The sequence below is a fragment of the Vicugna pacos genome, chromosome 35 (assembly GCF_048564905.1).
Source record: "Vicugna pacos chromosome 35, VicPac4, whole genome shotgun sequence".
Classification (NCBI taxonomy): Eukaryota; Metazoa; Chordata; class Mammalia; order Artiodactyla; family Camelidae; genus Vicugna; species Vicugna pacos.
This window is the reverse complement of record NC_133021.1, coordinates 21,785,128-21,801,850: the sequence shown is the minus strand read 5'-3', so window position 1 is coordinate 21,801,850 and position 16,723 is coordinate 21,785,128. Positions and strand designations below refer to the sequence as shown.

The following is a 16,723-nucleotide window of genomic DNA, read 5'->3' as shown; positions in this document are numbered from 1 at the left end:
TGCGAGGACATGAAGGAGGAATGGGTTTAAGCAGGTAAGCAGGGGAAAGGGGAGGGAGCCCAAGACAGAGGCACGGCTGTGGGAGGACTTCAGTGTGTGGCGTATGTGGCTACAGCAGGAAGACATCAGGGCAGGGCTGAATATCAAGCTTTAAAGCAGAGATGGGGCCAGTTCACTGTCAGCTTTGCATAACAGGGTGAGGAGCTGAGATTTTATTCTGTAAGCAGACATGCCATTAAACTTCTTCTTCTTCTTTTTTTTTTTTTTTTTTGCCATTAAACTTCTTAGAGTTGAGATCGGAAGTGTGTTCCGGAAAGCTACTCTGGTTGCAGCATGCCAGAGGACTGGTTCCCATGGAGGGGGAAGATACTGCAAGTGAGAGGACCATTTGGAAAAAAGAAGAGCAACCTCAATCCATCATCTTTCCCATCAACCTTTCCCCTCTTCTTATATCTTACTCCAGCATCCCTCGTTCCTCCAGTTCCCAAACGGCAGCCAGGAGGATGCTTCTGATGCCTCAGTCTCCTGCCTAGCGCCTCTCAGTGGCTCCCAGTGCTCTCATGAAAATGTCTAAATAATTCAAGGTGGTTGACAGCAGCTTACCTTTATTATATCATTACTTTCCATCCACTCTAGCCCTCCAATCCTGGTGTATGCTGTCCCCTCTGCCTGGATGTTCCTGATACAACCCCACAGTCTCACGTGGTCCTGGCTTACTCCTGTTTCCCCGCAGGCCTCAGCCTGAATATCTCTTCCTCCGGGAAGAGGAAGCCTTCCCCATGGCTTAGGACACTGTCCCTGCTTTACTGCAGCACAGGACCCATGACACCATGCTGGCATGTGGGCTCTGTGACAGTCATGTTTATCATATTCACTCCTTTAACTCTGGCACTAGTAGAGTCCTGGCACATGGAAAATGCTCCTAAATATTTGTTGAATGAAAGAAAAAAATAAAGCTGTAGGAAAAAAGGTAAAGACAGATGTACCTAATGTAGTGAGAATGGGAGTTCAGTCACTCATGGGAACGGATGAAAAGAAGACATTGAATCAAGAAAATGGGGCAACTGTTTTTTTTAAGGCAAAAGAGAATAAGATACCAGAGATAATATAGAGATTTAAAACCTGGGTGATTGGGAGGATGATTGTCTTTGAAAAGAAACAGATAAGAGAAAAGATGCATTAAGTCTGGGGGAATTATGTTACCTCTGCTTAAAAACCTCCCCAGCCCCACCTCGTCCTTCACGTCTCACGTCAGGGTTGGCATCCCCAAGTGCTCCCCAGCTCCCCCAGGCTAAGTCAGGCTTCCATCTCGATTGCACATTATTTACATGTACTGAATTCTGAGCTTTCCTTCATCTCACTCATCAACTCTATTTTGATATAATTATTTCTGTAATTCATCTATTGAATGTGTCTTACCAGCAGGTAAGATGTGAGGGCAGGGACTGTAACTACCTTATCCACGCCTGCATGCCCATTCCCTAGTATTGCACTTTGCCATAGGAGGCAACCAATAAGTGGATAAGGAAGGAATGAGATTTAAAAGAAGGAAGGGATGATCACTATGCTGTACACCATTGTAAATCAATTATACTTCCACTAAAAAGAAAAGAAAAAAAGAAGGGAGGGAGAGAAGGAGAGAGGAAGTGTGGAAGGAGAGACAATAATAAGCTCATTTTTGGATGCACTGACTGTAAGTATTCTATGCGATGTCCTGTCCAGACCTAGCTTCGTTGTAGTTAATAAAATCTATAATAAGAAGCAAACAAAAAGAAGGCTAGGATGTCTCAATGTTTTTCAAATCCCAGTATTTAACCTTTTCTTGATAAATACTGTGTATGTAAATATACATTTAACAAATTACTGTAAAATATATGCCCCTTCCCAAATCCCAAGTTAATAACGCATTTCATAAGAAACCTTGGTTGGAGAAGAAATGAAGAAAAACTAGGCCACTGAGCTGAAGATTTATGAATGACAAAGACAGTACTGAGCTGCCATTTTTATGTACCAGTAATGACAGCTGCTCATGCCCCCCCACACACTGATCACTATGCTAGACATGTTACTTACATCTAAGGTCCAAGATGTACTTTATTATCCCCATTTTAACGGTAGAGACTTACCATTAATGGGGTTCACTAGTTTGCCTATAGTTACCAAAATAGTAAACTCATAAATTATTCCTTTACTGAAAGGTACATTTTCAAAGTACATATTTCAAGGGAAAAACTTCCCCATTTTCATTCCAATATGAGAGGCTAATGATAGACATGAAGACATTTTATTTAATGAGTGAGAAGCAGCGTGTGAACCACTTTGCCCAGTGAGTAACTAAGGACAGAAGAACATACCCAAGTGCTGGCCGAGTGCGCACAGGGTATAAACTGGTCGCAGGTTTAGGAGGGTGGGGAGAGAAAAAAAGAGAAGCATTCAGAGCCAGGGGGAGAAAATGTGTCACACCAAAGCCACCAATTTCCTTTTACCTTTAACATCATGTCTTGGGAACTCACTATGCTTTGCCTACAGGTTGGTTACCCCCAAGCTTGTTGAAAAGAAGCCTTTGTGAAGGTCTACAGAGGACGCACCCTCCATTTTTAAGGACTTGGCTCTTCACCACGGGAAGTTTTTTCAGATGCTACAAAATTCAGTCAGTGGACCAGTAGTGAGACACTCTAGGCATTATGAGTTTTTAAATTATTGCTGTTTTGGAAATAGCTTTCTGAGCATTCCCCTCATTACAAACACACAGGCACAGATTATCCACCCATTTCACCAAATGTGACGTTTTAAGCTAGTTTTGAAGTCAGCTTGATTGCCTTTTTGGATACTGAACACAGTGAATGAGGAGGAAAAAGGAAACAGAGAAAAGAATATTAGGCTTTTCAAATATGTACGAAATAGAAGAACACTTTCGCTTTATTTTATAAATAAAGACACAATACCAGAGGGAGAAAATTAACCTCTGCTACGTCAGCAGATACAAGGTCCAGTGCTTCCGGAAGAGGAAAGCTTAGGAGGTAAAGTGGTCAGAAGTCAGTCCAGTCCGGCGCTTGTCCCGAAGCTCTGACAGTGAAAGGTGTGAAGCTCCTGGTTTAGGCCTGATGTTTTCAGGAACTGAGCAACAGTTTCCTAACAGTGTCGCACACAGCGGTTCCACTTTCCTAATTGACCCCTGAAGTGTTATTTGCTTCAGTTCAGTGAAGTTGGCTGTGAATTAAACCACTTTCACAGGTGAAGGAGGCGTTACCGTGCTTTGGGGTTTCTGTCAGTAGGTATGTGTGAACAGGTTTATTTATAAGAGAAGATGACTGGGTCATGGGAGCACCGTGACAGATGCCAGGGGTGAGACTTTTGTCGACGAAGTTGCCTTTTAATAAGGATTTGAAGGATTTCTGGGCCTTTGAGAATTGCCTCCTGCTTTGTACAAGGAAAAGTCTTGCTGCTCAAATACTTCCCAGGGCCACCATCCCCCTCCGGGTCACTCTGCTCCCACAATCCTGACCGAACACGTGAAGGATGCAGCTGATACCCTGATGGAGGACAGACCACAAGGGTAACACTTGGAACTAGCCGATGTTGAATCCTAGCACTTAAACTATCCAGGTTTGCTGTCCTTTGAAGTAGGAGGCTGGAAACCAATCATTTAGGCAGGACTATGTATATTCAAGCATTTTATACATGATTTGCTTTAAAAAGAAGTAGCTACAAAGTCCCTGAGTGTTTTCTAAATTATTCTTCCTGTATTTGGCAAGATATATGGTTCCATACACAGGAAATATTTAGGGTGAAAATACATGTCCTGTAAGTGTTTAACTAATTATCTAAAGTTGGAGTCAAACTGCAAAAAGTAAAAAAATACTTAATACAAATTACTACACACATGAAGGGATGGTGGTGATTATGTCCTCATACCACCATGGGCTAAAACTTACTACTTTGCACTTGGCTCCTTTTGTTCTAAAGCAACAAAACAGGGGTAAATTAAATAGATAAATTAAATTAAAAGTATAAAGTATACACCTAACTTTAAAATTGTATAATATATACAATAACATTTTTGAGTTATCATGACAGTAGATGAGATATGACACAGCCCCTCTAAAATTCCCAATGTAATGCTCCTGAAAAAATAAAAAGAAATCAAAGGGTCACAGATGTAAAAGCTAAAGGCAGAGATGATAAGATTCCACAGTGTCTGAAGTGATTCTACCCACTGCTTGGTAGATGGTGCAGAACTAACAAGCATTTCTTAAATGAAACACCTCACACCTTATTCCCTGAACCAGAGTAAGATATGAACGCCCAAAGATAACAGAGAAAGATCTGCAATCACCCTCCTTGCCAGGGTCTAACTCTGAGACCCATAGGCTCTTGCCAAACAAAACAAACAGATTTAAACATTTTTGGTTGTGTCCTGTGAAGGAGCCTTTCTCCATCAGTCAGTCCTGGGGCCTCCTAGTCCTTTACCATCCTCCCCTATCAGCTCCTCTCTTCTCCATCCATTCACAGACTACAACTCCCAGAATGCAGCATTCAGAAACGTGATGCTCAGCTCCCTATGGAAAAGCACAGCGAGGTGGAGACAAGCACACAGAGAGGACGATGCTGGAAAGTACCGGGAGCCTCCCTGGTCTGTCTTCCCATTGCTCCACAAGAAGAGGTGCTTAGTGGAAATATTTCATCCTAACAAATATAATAAGTGTAGGAACAGATGACTATTTTTTAAACTTTTATGACCTCAGTTTATGTGTTCAAAAGAAATAATGTTTTGTTGAAGATTAAATTATGGTGCATGACTTACGATAGAAGACTATACCATCCTTTATGATCACACTTTCAAAAATATCAGCAAATACGGGAAAGCTCTCAGGATTTATATTAAGTGAAAAAAACAAGAAGCACATAAAAGATATAAACAGTTTACAATGTGATATTGGTCATGCTTAAAATGTATTTGTATATATGAATACATATGTACACATATACACACACATAAATGAAAGTAGACTTATCACCTATTATTCTTAATTTAATCCTTAATTTATTCTAGAAAACAGGCCATAAAGGGGCTACACATAAGAACCAATGGGAAAAATGTGTTGCTCTGTATGTTTCTATGAAGACATCCAACTAGAAATTATACTTTCTATAGTTATCAAAAAGAGCAAAACAAAAACAAAGAAACACAAAATCTGAAGCTACAGTTCTGCCTCCTATTTTCTCTCTTGATGCTCTTATGAGCAAACTGCATGCTCCTCTGAGAGAACACTCATTCGTGAGCAGCGGTGAGATTATGACAAGATCCTTACAGTTAACTTTTGTTTTTAGTTTTATTTTGTTACAATGAAAAAAATTTTATTTCTAAAATGTGCATAAATTCTTGTTAGATTCAGTTCAAAACCTTACTATAAATGTATATTAAGCAAATTTATAGGTGTATGTGTATATGTGTATACATATACACATGTGTGTATATATGTCTATGTACACACACACATAGTTAACGGTCTTGACAGTGACTCTCTGGTGTTAGTATTAGGTATGCATGTACTCCTTAGCATTTAAAATTTTTTCTAAAATTAGAAAAAAGGCTAATTTAAACAAGAAACTACTCTAATATCTGTTAGAAGAGCTCAGTAAATAGTAAGCTAGCATAACTGAATCTTTTTGTTTAATCCATGCAGATAGTGGGAACATAAACTTAAACTTTCTAAATGTGACTGCCTAAAATGTGGCTACCAGAAAGATGCCATTTATCTATGAGCTAATAAATTGGCAGAGAGGTAAAAAATATATCTCTTGAGAAGTAGACAAGTTTAGAAACAAATGAGCTCTGAATACGATCAATGATTTAATAATTCAGTTTTCTTATATAATGGACAAAAATAGTACAAGAGTTGGTAAATAGAACAATAATGACAGGCCATTAGAAACTGGGAGACTTTATTTCAGAATAAAAATATTTGTAACGTGTATCTTGGAAATTTTTGCTGTGATTTCTGGCAGAATGATAACCAGCTTCAAGATTTGGTAAGACAAAAAAATTTAAAAAGACATTGAAAAAATTCATTTGCAAAAATAGTGCAAATATGTGAGTTGCCTACAAGTCAGGTGCAGGGAGACTGCAGCCTGGTGCAGTGGATGAAATGAGAGATTTTGAGTTAGCTGCCCTAAATGCCAATCTGGGCTCCACCACTAGACATATGTCCTGGGACAAATCCCTTAAGTTCTGGGGGCCTCCCTTTCCTCAACAGTTTAATGAAAATAATGCAAAATCCTATAGTATTTATGGAAGTACTTTATAAACCACGGATAAATGGAGAAATGCCAGTTTTATTCTTAACGTACGTTAATTACTTTTGATATTTGCCATATTTGAATGAACAATCTGTTTAGTCCTCCTGTACAATTATCTTCAAATGAAAAGAAGCTTCTGAATACTGTGCAGTCAGAACGGAGTATGTAGGGAAATGGAAAGAAACAGACAAGGCAAACTGAGTGTCCTTAATGCAGTAACAGAGCTATTAGTATGATGGTAAAGGCAGGGGGAGCCAGGTGTATTAATGCTCTACTGCTACATCACAAATTGCTACAAACTTAACGGCTTAAAACAATACACATCTATTATCTCATGGTATCTATGGGTTAGCAATCTAGCCTTTGCCAGTCTTTGGGTCTCTCCTGAGACAGCAACGAAAGTGTTATGCAGAGTTGGGAGTTCTCATCTGAAGGCTCAACTGGGAAAGGCTACACTTCCAAGCTCATGTGATTGTTGAAAGGCTTTGGTTCCTTGAAGGTCCAGGAAATGAGGTCCTTAATCCCTGCTGGCTGTTGGCTGAAGGCCATGTTCAGTTCCTTGCCATGGAGACCTCTCCAACATAACAACTTTCTTCATCAAAGCCAGCAAGAGAGTCTGCTAGCAAGATGGCATTCATTATCTTTTGTAACCTCATTGTGGAAGTGACAATCTCTCAATATTGATGTGTTTTATGAATTAGAAATGGATTGGTCAAAGGGAGGGGAGTACACAGGCTGTGAAAACCAGGAGGCAGGGATCACTGGGGCCATCTTAGAAGCTACCTACCACAAAAGGAGACCCTACTTTGAAATAATTAGAAATGCTATTATCTACCTGTGTTCAAAGCAAATGATGTAAGAAGAATATAGAACAAAAAGCCATTAAATACTTAGGGCATGCATTTAAAGAAAGAATAATGTAAAAAATAACTTTAAGGAAGATTTTCTCCCCATTATGGTTTATTACAGGATAGTGAATATAGCTCCCAGTGCTCTACAGTAGAAGCTTGTTGTTTTATCTATTTTCCCTATAGTAGTTTGTATCTGCTAATCCAAGACTCCTAATTTATCCCTCCCCCATCTCCTTTTCCCTTTGGCGACAGTAAGTTCATTTTCTATGTCTGTGAGTCTGTTTGTTTTGTAAATAAGTTCATTTGTATCATGTTTTAGAGTCACACAGTAAGTGATAGCATATGATACATATGTTTTTCTGTTTCCGGCTTACTTCACTTAGTATGATAATCTCTAGGTCCATCCATGTTGCTGCAAATGGCATTATTTATTCCTTTTTATGGCTGAGTAGTATTCCATTATATATATACCACATCTTCTTTATCCAGTCAGCTACAGATGGACATTTGGGTTATTTCCATGTCTTGGCTATTGTAAATAGTGCTGCTGTGAACATTGGGGTGCATGTACCTTTTTGAATTAGAGTTTTCTCTGGATATATGCCTGGGAGTGGGATTGCTGGATAACACAGTATCTCTATTTTTAGTTTTTTAAGGAACCTCCATAGTGTTTTCCATAGTGGCCGCACTGATTTACATTCCCACCAACAGTGTAGGAGGAGTCCCTTTTTTAAAAGAAGATATTTTTTAAAGATGAAAAGAAATCTACCAAGGATGTTTTCTCCAGTGGAGTCTAATTCATTATCAAGTTCCTAATTCTGAGATTGTTTCACATGGCTCATGACTAGGAGCTGTTGAGAAATGAGTTTTTTGGTTGTAATATTTTTAAACAAAGAGAAAACCATGATCATAGTGTGTTGGGAGAAATAATTTGGATCTTTTCAAGAATTTATATCTATGTTTAAATTGTAGCTAAGAAAGAGTGAAGACTTTAAGTTAAACCTGGCAGATTGAACGTGTTTATGTCTGCTGCTTCTGGAAACTCTAGTTAAATAACCGTAAAACACTTAAGGCCAAAGAGAGTATGAGTAGAAATGACAACAAATGATAGACATCAGCAGAATTCTGGTTGATGTAAAGCAGATGGCAGTGTGGGACTCGATGGAGAAGCTAAAGAAAGAGGAACTCTGCACCCGAAGAGAAGGAGGGCCCTCAGAGGTCTGTCCATCATCTTTTTTGGAGGGATTTGTATAATAATAATAATAATAATAATAATAATAATAATAATAATAATAATTAATAATAATGACATCTAATGAGTGTGGCTACATTCCAATTACTTTTAAAGGGACTTAACATGGAACAACTTATTGTTCCTTACAACAATCCTTTGAGAGGCATTATCATCTCCATTTTACCTACAGGAAACCTGAGGCACAGAAAAGTTAAGGAAGTTTTACAAGGTCACACAGCCAATGAGTGGTAGAGCTGGGGTTTAAACTCAGCTTGAGTCTAACTGGAGCTGGAAATGGTTATCGCTACAACTTACTGTCCGCCCTTACACAGGAAGGGTAGAGTCTTAAGGCAAAGGCAGTGGCTGGTCCCTGAAGGGGGCTGGATGTTGTCCACTGCCTGGTGCCCTAGAACTCTGGCTTATTCAGGGTATTAAACAAGGAGGGGCTAAACTGAATAATGCTATTTATTGGGTAAAAATAATCTTCAAGTAAAAAGAAATGAAAGCTATAACTAAAGATAAAAGAATGCATTTAACAAATGGGGAAATGAATGCTAAAAAACAAAATTGGAATTGTTCCTGAAGAGAAACTGTGAAATCAGCTCAGAGATAGAACAACTCAGTCAGAGAGAAGATCGAGCCGTAATCATGGGAGGCCAGGAACTGATTCCGTGGTCTTCAACTCCAACCAACATCAGCATCGCCTGTGGTGGTGTTATGAAAGCCCAGATTTCCCTTGTGAAAGCTTGGATTCAGTAGTTACGGGGCACAGCCTGAATAACCTGCTTTTTAAAAATGCTCTACAGATGGTTTTAACTTAGCACAGATTAAGAGCTCCTGATACTAGTGTATAGCCCAGAAGCCAGCCACACATGGAGCTGGGCTAGCCACAGCTCAGACCAAGACCAGCGAAGAGTGAGGAAAGTGCCCAAGACCTAGTAAAATGCAGTAGGAATTCTATTTCTAGAAAAACGCTCTACATATACACGCATTCAAAATATGTAAAGATGTGTGTCCAGGGATATTCACTCAAGCGTCGTGTGTAACAGAGAAACAATGGAAACATTCTCCACTCAGATGGACAGCTCAGATCTGTAATTCATGTTACACCCATACAAAATGCAAAACCATAAACTTCAGAATAATAAATGGATCTGATTCTGTTGCTGTAAAAAAAATCTTTAAGAGAAATTATAAATGAAAAGAAAGTTGCATAACAGTATGAAAATATGATTGTATATATATGAAAAAGGAATGTCTGGCTGCACACTCAATGGGCTAATAAGATTATTTACCTCTGGGGTAGATGGCTTGGGGATTGAGGAGGTAGGGAAAGAGAGGGGGATTTTTACTTTGGTTTGTTTGTTTCAAGGGGAGGTAACTGGGTTTATTTATTTATTTATTTATTTATTTATTTATTTATTTATTAAATTGAGGTTCTGGGGATCGAATCCAGGACCTGTTGCATGCTAAGCACACACTCTACCACTGAGCTACACCCTTCCCTCCCCGAATTTTAACTTTTTAATGTATCTTATGGTGCTAGTTAACTTTTTTATAATGAGAATATATTACATTTTGTAGTAAGGGCATTAAAAATGCATGAAAAGATTTCTAACTAATTCACTGTAATCACTATAAATGCCTGGCTGTTGTGGGGTCTGGAGGGGTTGTTTCTAAGTACTGGGGATCCGAGAGCCAAATGGAGAAGGTACCATACGTGGTATCTATGAATTGACATTACATGGAAGTGGCAAGACGTAGAAAAATGACCTCAGAGAAACTGGAGGATCTTAGGAACCCCAGACAGAACTCGATAAAGAAAGATGCAACAGAATTCACAAAAAAAGAGTTGAGGTACAGCATTTTGAGAAGAAATGAGAAAAAATGATGAAGAGACACAATACACAATAAGATAATTATTTTTAAAGCCAAGAAGAGAATACACAAAGTGCTTGATTGCTGTTCCACTTCCTGGTCCTTAGGCAGCACTTGGCCCTTGGCCCTTGGCCATGGCCCATCGGCTTACTTTAGCTTTGTGGGTCATCCTTTCTTCCACAAAGCTAAGAGAGAAGAGTGTCCCAATTTGCAGAAGAAAGTGTGCAGAACATATAAAACAACAGGTTCTATAAACCACAACTTAAAGCCTAAAAAAGTAATTATTCAAGCCACAGCCAAGAGCCAGGCTCAGAATTGGACTTTCAATCACATCTCCTGTGGTGGAGAAGTCATCATGGCGGGTACCAACTCTCAATGCCCTGGGCAGAAGCAAGCATGTCTTTCTTGAGAAGCAGAGGAATACAGTGGAAAGATGTTAGTATCTGGAGACACAGGGACTGCACTGCCACTTACTAACTGCATGATCTTGAGCAGATCATTCTGACCACCTCCTTCTTCATCTGGAAAGCTGAGTGAATAACTCCCTCCCTCCCTCCCTCTTATGTGAAAGCACTGTATCACCTGGAGTGGTACAATGACTTCTCCTGTGTTTATTCCTTAAGGATGGATGCAAAACTCTTTTCATTTCTGTTTAAATTGAGCAGTAGGTGATTTTACCTGATCCTTATAAATTCTCTCTCAATCACAAATGAACATAAACATCAAGTTCCTATGATGAGGGAACTGCTCAGCCAGCCCAATTCAGTCTGAGTCATTCACTGCCTCGCTCCTTTTGGAGAGGACACATTCTTATTACTCAGTTCCAAATAAAGGGCTGAAAATAAAAATCTAAGTTTAACTGTAGGTTTCCATAAAAGCTCTTCAAGAATTAGTAAGTGGTGACAAATGGATTTTTCTCAATATATTTTTAGTCCTCCACCTCTTCAGTTTCTTGTTCTGCAGAGCTGTTTAACACATAATCCTGTAATCATTACCAATAACAAAAGTCTATCTGTACATGGAATTGTTCCTGTTTATTACACACACAATTATGTTTTCCTGAGCAGAGATACTTTGTAGGTTTAGTGACTTGCCTGTGATGACAGAGTTTAAACATGTCAAAGGTGGGATTACCCTAAATTGTCAACATTTTCAAAGAATGTTCCCTCTTCTTTTTAATAAAAAAAAATGGTTCAGTATCCAAAAATTGCGTTTCCTTATTGGTAAATGTCAAGTTACTAATTGCCCCACAACCTAAGTATTTCAAAGTCAGTGTTCTTTAGATAATTACTCTTCTATATTTAGACACAGGCCTTTCCTTTTGAAATTCTTGCAATATACTACCCCACCCCTCCTTGTCTCTATGGGAACTGAACTCTCAGGCATTTCCCATGCACAGAACCTTCCATCAACTGCCATTCATTGTCCTCTGCACTTCCATGTACCCTAATTCCACAATTCCTCCACCTCCTCTACTCCATTGTCTTCCTTGGCCTAGAGGAGATCTACATGGCCATGTCCTGGATCACGTGGCAAGCTAGTATCACCCGGAGAAGTTGTCTTCTGAACCATAGGCCACAGGCTCAACACTACAGAAATAAAGGTGTTTTGATGAACACTACTTGCTTATTACCTTGAGAACATCTTTATATTGGTGAATAGAAGTTGTACTCCATATTTTTCTAGAGGTTTTCTATCTAAAACACAAATCTGATAATATCTCACCCATGTCTAGAAATCACTTTTGGCTTCCTGCTTTTCTTTAAATAAAATTTACATTGCTTACAATGGCCTACAAATTCCCCTTGCTTTATGTCCCCACCATCCTTTGTTAGTCCTCTCTTCCAATACCATCTCCATCTATCCATATTGTAGCCACATGGATTTCGCAGGCTTTCATAACTCCATGCCTGTATTTGTACCATTAATCCTAAAATATTCTCCCCCCCCTTTTTTTTTGCCCAGCAACCTCCCTACTCGTTATTCCAGAAAGCAAATATTTCCTCCTTCCTGTAGCCTTTCCTGTATTCCATAGGTAGTAGCCCCTCTGTGCTCACAGTGCCTTTTGTTCCTCTGTTACGGAACATATTATGTTGCATTATGATACCATTTTAATACTATGTCTCTCTCCTCGACTGGGCAGTATGTTCAATTTATGCTAACTGAATGAACGAATGAAAGTGTTTTTCATTTAGGAATCATCAGCTCCAAATTCAGCTGCCTTCTTAGGTTGAACAAACTTAATGCACTGTGATAAACTCAGAAACACGGTAAAATGTCCAAGTCACAAAAAAAAGGGGCAGCTCTTGGAATAACCTTTGGTAAGAGTCACTGAGTAAGATGTGTCACCATGTTCTCATAAGGCAAGTGCAATAGCCTTATGATGTGTCATGAATAGTTTAATTTTAGAGGCACTAACAAAAAGATAAATTATTTAAAAATATTTTTCTTACTGGTTGTCACAGTGCCTAAAATATCTACCATCAGAATGACTTTTTATATCTTCAAAAAAATCCCTAATGAAATTTATCTTAAAGGATTAGAGTGATGATAGCTAAATGAAAGTCACTTAGGATAATATATATGAGTTCTTGATAGGGAAGTTTTGGTGGAAACAGAAGGAAAGAAACCATTCAGGATGTGGTCTACTGCTCAGACTGGGAGAGCCCAGTGAGGCTGGCTCCAGGATGCCAGGGAGAGCTGGCACCCAGGTTGGAAAGGGTTTGGTACTGACGCAAGAAGAGGTGCTGAAAAGAGAGGCAGAGAGAGACCAAGAAAGGGAGGAGCAGATCCTGAGCCTGTTTCCCATTGCTTCTTGGAAAGACGTCTCTCCAAGCGTGTGGTCACATCAAAATTCCTAATTTATGCAAGACCTTAAAAAGAACTTTAGCATGCATTTATTTTCTCTGCATATGTGTTTGTTTATCTGGATAACTGAGGAGTAGTGTTTATTTGATAGACTTTTAACCTTTCCTCTTGCTGCTGACTCACTAGCAGCAGGCTGGCTGTGGGGAGTGGGAAGCACACTTAGCGGCAGCCGCTTCCAAGGGCTGTCAGATGGGCCGCCTACCTTTCCACTGAGTCTAGACAGGTTCTAAGCTCTGTGGATTCTAATTTGCAACATTTCATGACCATAGGCCAGTTTGGGCTGTTCTTGAACATGACAGAAATGGAATCATTGAGTGTATATTCTTTCTTGAGACTGAATGACTATTACATTCTTGGCCCAGTAACCAGCTTCACACTGGCATTACAGTGCCTTTATAAAGCCTCTGACTTAATTTGTGAAATAAATAAATAAATAAAGGAAAGGCCCGTTTTCTTGTGTGTGTTAGGATCGAGGAGGCGAAAGACACTGATCCTGTGTGAGTGGGATGAAACTAGAATTCTTTTGTGGTGTCACACTGAAGCAGTTAGGTAAGAAGGGCCAGTGGGGGATTTTGTTTCTTTGAACTCAAACTGATGGGAAAGTAAGACCAAAAAAAAAAAAAAAAGGTATGCAAACTACTGTTGCTCTCTTGCCAGTTATTAGAAAGACAGGAACAAGGCAAAAAATACAAAAACCAAAAAAACAAAAACAAAAAACAGGCAGAATAGGGCAGACCTGGGAGGTAGGACCGAGGTCTCTTACGAAAAACGAAAAGGGAAGCCATGAAAAGGAAGAGATCAGGCCCCGCCTCCATTGGTCAGGAATGAAGGATGTTTTGACAGTCGTTGCAGGGTCTTCTCTGTTACAGCAGTCACCAGGCCAACCGGTAATGGAATTCATGTGTTCCCTTTAATCCCATTTCAACCCTCCCAGTACAGCTACTGTGGTGTCAAAGTGTTTCACCAGAGTTTTTTGGTTATCGTTTTTGTATTAGTAACCCTCCCTTTCCGCATTAGTAACCCTCCCTTTCCGCTTTTACTTCCTACTTGTGTGAGCTAGCATAGTAACAAATTATAAGCGAAGGCAATGCCTGAGTAGCCATGGCAACCTCCAGTGCAGCCAGCAGCCTCCCCTCCCTGTAACCGAAGGCTTCCCAAAGGTGCCTTTCGATGAGCAAAAGTTTTTAACTTTCATGAATTCCAAATTATCCACTTTTTCTTTCATGTTCAGTGATTTGTGTGTCCTCTCAGAGAAATCATTGCCTGCCTCTTCCTCTGCCAACTCCCGCAACAGATTTCTCCAGTTGTTTAAATGCGATTTGTTGAAAAGACTTAGTTTCGACTCTGGGAGCGCGGGCCCGCCATTCGCTCGCCTCACGCCTTCGTGGTCGCCAGAGTCCCCGCAGCACCAGAAAGGAAGAGGAGACCGGAGCCGGACTCTTCCGGCCAAGATGTCTATTGGTGTGCCGATTAAAGCCCTGCATGAGGCGGAGGGTCACATCGTGACTTGTAAGACAAACACCTGGTGAGGTGTATCAAGGGAAGTTCATCGAAGCCGAGGACAACATGAACTGCCAGACGTCCAACATCACAGTCACCTACAGACAGGGCCGCGTGGCACAGCTGGAGCAGGTGTACATTCGCGGCAGCAAGATCCGCTTTCTGATTTTGCCTGACATGCTGACAAATGCACCCATTGTTAAAGAGCATGAAAAACAAAAACCAAGGCTCAGAGGCCGGTCGGGGAAAAGCTGCTATTCTGAAGGCCCAAGTGGCCGCAAGAGGGAGAGGACGTGGAATGGGACATGGAAACATCTTCCAGAAGCGAAGATAAACTTATCTGTTGGACAGAACTTTGCCCTTATTTTTTCTTTAAGGTTATCTGGGTTTGGGGGGTGCGTGCCTGTGTATATGTCCTAGGTTATGTTTTGACATCATTTTCTTTACATCAGGGGAAATGTTAAACTAAATAAATATGGTGATGGTTTTTTTTTTTTCTTTTTGAGAACAAAAGGACTGTGTTCATTTTGGAGTTTTTGATTGTGTTTGCTTTGGCAGCAGGTTAAACTCTGATACCCAGGGTGATGTCCTGGGAACATGCCAGTACTTTGAAGTAGCACAGGTTTTGATAAGAGCATTTGCTGCTGCTCCAGGCCCATTGCTGGTTAAGCCCTCGGAACAACTCCGAGGATGCACAGATTGTCTCATTCGTCTTCAGACACGGGCCCTCACACAGCGCTTTGTTCAGGTAACCGTAGAGGAAATGCCATCAGCTCTACTTGCACAGCCCAACATGGATGATCCTGACACAAAAAATCCAGTGCTTTGCTCTTGTAGCCTGGAAACCCTCTTGGCTCAGCATTTGGCAAAAGTAATCTGATATTAAAAGGTGATTCAGAGAAAAAAAAAAAGACTTATTTTCAATCTTGAATTACCTTGAAGCCTTTGTTAAAAAAAAATCAATTGAACTTCTATGTGTGGATCTGTTTCTGGCTACTTTATATTGTCTAATTGATCTATTTATCTACCCTTACTTAGCCCAATTCACACTGTATCGTGTCCTGTAGGATGCTTTAGGGTTAACTCTTGAAATTTGATAGTATTAGCCCTCCAGCTTTGTTCTTTCTACATGGTGACTTGGCTTGTGTAGATCCTCTGCTTATTCATATAAATTTTAGAATCAACTTGTTAATTTCTACAAGAAAAGCCTGTTAGAGTTTTGATTACAACTGCAGTGGTTCTACAGACCACACGGAAGAAAACTGACAACTATTTAATTCATGAACATCGTACATTCCTCCACTGGTTGGGTTTTTATTTTCTTTTAGTAACATTTTGTAGTTTTCAGTGTAGATGTCGCACATCTTTTTGACATGTTTATAAGTGATTAGTGCTTTTAGATGTTGCAGTAAATATAATTAAAAATTTTCATTTTTCAATTGCTTCCTGTCTGTAAAAATAATTGATTTTTGTATACTGACTTTGTTTTCTACAACCTTGCCAAGTTCATTACATCTGTTATAGTTTTGTACTTTTCTTCATATTGTCTGTTGCAAATGAGTATGTTGCCTACGAATAAAAACCATATTACTACTTCCTTTCTATTTTGTCTCCTTTTCTTTCTTTCTCTGGCCATGTAACAACGGGCCAGGACTTCCAGTATGATGTTGAGTGGTCTTAGCTTGAACATATCCATGCTTTGTTCTGATCTTAAGGAAAACTGTGTATTTCACTATTAAGTAAGGTTTTAGATAGATGCCCTTTATCATACTGAGAAAGAGCTCCTCTATTTTCTTGTGAGAACTTTTATTGTATGTAGGTGCTGAATTTTGTCAGATGCTTTTTCTGTCATTTGGGATGATCATATGAATTTCTTCCTTTATCCTGTTAATGTGATGAATTATATTATTTGATATTTTAAAAACATATTAACCTAACCTTGAGTTTCTGAGATAAACACCACTTGGCCACAATGTATTATCACTTTTATTTATTTATAGATCTAATTTGCTATTATTTTGTTAGGGAATTTTGAATATACCTTCATGAAGGCAGCTGTTTATGTACTCTATTACCTTGGATTTTATCGGGT

General features: G+C 39.5%; 1 protein-coding gene and 1 pseudogene across 2 annotated transcripts in view; one reads left to right on the top strand and one right to left on the bottom strand.

Moving 5' to 3' along the window:
- Nucleotides 1–16,723, bottom strand: part of GPR158 (G protein-coupled receptor 158) — a 298,552-nt gene that overhangs the window by 55,070 nt on the left and 226,759 nt on the right. The gene's annotated exons all lie outside the window — the stretch shown is intronic.
- On the top strand, nucleotides 14,583–15,135 carry LOC140691548 (small nuclear ribonucleoprotein Sm D3 pseudogene; annotated as a pseudogene). The gene has a single exon (XR_012067264.1). The product of XR_012067264.1 is annotated as a small nuclear ribonucleoprotein Sm D3 pseudogene (transcript).